This window comes from Crocodylus porosus, unplaced genomic scaffold (genome assembly GCF_001723895.1).
Source record: "Crocodylus porosus isolate Cpor-Errol unplaced genomic scaffold, CroPor_comp1, whole genome shotgun sequence".
Taxonomy (NCBI): Eukaryota; Metazoa; Chordata; order Crocodylia; family Crocodylidae; genus Crocodylus; species Crocodylus porosus.
Genome location: NW_017728920.1, coordinates 7,383,427 through 7,384,900, shown reverse-complemented (window position 1 = coordinate 7,384,900; position 1,474 = coordinate 7,383,427). Strand labels below are relative to the sequence as shown.

The 1,474-nt window shown below is 47.2% G+C and overlaps 1 protein-coding gene across 1 annotated transcript in view; it reads left to right on the top strand.

The window, feature by feature from the left end:
* The window catches only part of UNC5B (unc-5 netrin receptor B), a gene marked incomplete at its 5' end in the record, with an annotated part of 149,550 nt that overhangs the window by 127,210 nt on the left and 20,866 nt on the right, over positions 1 to 1,474 (top strand). The window lies entirely within an intron of this gene.

The window sequence follows — 1,474 nt, the reverse complement described above, 5'->3', positions numbered from 1 at the left end:
CAGCCCTTTAAGGAAAAAAAGACTAAAAACCCTGGACTCACTAATTCCTGCCCAGTGGGGGGTGATCCCTGCTGCCCCCCGCTGCCCCCATCATGAGGGAGGCTTATGGCAGAGCCCCCTCATGCAATGTGGGACAGTGGGTACAGCAGGGATTTCCCCTTGCCTGGCAGCACCCAGTGAATCAGGGCTTTTTTTTTTTTCAAAGTGCCGGGAGCTGAGGTGGGTGAGGCAGGCATTGCTGGGCTGGGAGGGTGGACAGGTGATGGACCTGGCTGATTTGGAGTTTCAGCAACAGCCGAATCTTCAAACTAGATTCGGCCGAATCAATTCAAGACAGTGATTCAAATCATAGTATCATGACAATACTATCACTGAATTCTGATATAGCTACCTCTAGTTTGCTTGGTTGTTTGCAAGCCTTCAGGGTAGAGGTTGTTCGGGTTGGCAATTGAATAAAAACCCAAAAATGGATGAAAAATGGACTGCATGGTTCCCTGGGTAAAGCCTCAGCCTTTTATCTGATCTATGGCACCTGTCTTCTTACCAGTGACTTGAATGTGGCTGATCTCTACTCAGGCGCCCCCACCCAACCTCACTACATCCATTGTCCTCCAGAGTATTTTGGCAGCAAGCTTTAAGCAGTAGAGATTTAGGAACAAACTGGACCAAAGTTTATGTCAAGATGGAAGTCACTTGCTGCAGAGAAGGGAGAGAATGTTCCCTGCAGCTTGTTGGCCCATGCATATAAAAGAAGACATTTGTTTTCATCACTACTGAGTCCATTAACCTTCAAAAAGCATGAATTGTATCAGGGTAAAAAAATCAATGCATATTGACAAAGGGAAAGGAACTGTCGGAAATGGAGGGCAGAAGGCCAAATGCTTTTAAATATGCCTCTACAGGATTATTATCCTGAATTTCTTCCATGATTCCTTCTTGTACTTCCCTGTTCTACACATCCATTTTTGCCTCCATCTCAAGACCTCCCAACTGAGATCTGTCACTGGCCTGGAAAGATAATCATGCAGCCTGACTTTCCTGTGTGGAAAGTTTCATTTAGATCCACAGAAGTGGAGCCATGCAGGAGCAGTGAAAGTTTTGATAATGCACCAGTGCAGGTTTTACCTCAGTTCACTGTGTTTTAGTGATGTGACAGATGGTGGCACAGCTCTTGGGTGTTCCAATCCTGAACCTGCCTCTCACGCTAACCAGAACTGTCAGTCACTCCTGACACAGGCCCGTCCTGCAAGGTGTCATACGCTGAGCACTCCTATCTCTCTTCTGACATTCGTGAGAGATGGAAGTGGCACATACTTAGCAAGAATTTAGTTAGGGAGCTTCTGGAGGGGTTGGACGTATTCAAGTCAACCGGCCCAGACGATCTCCACCCTAGAGTTCTAAAGGAACTGGCCGAAGTCATTGCGAGTCCCCTGGCACAACTTTATGAGCACTCGTGGTGCTCTGGTGAGGTACC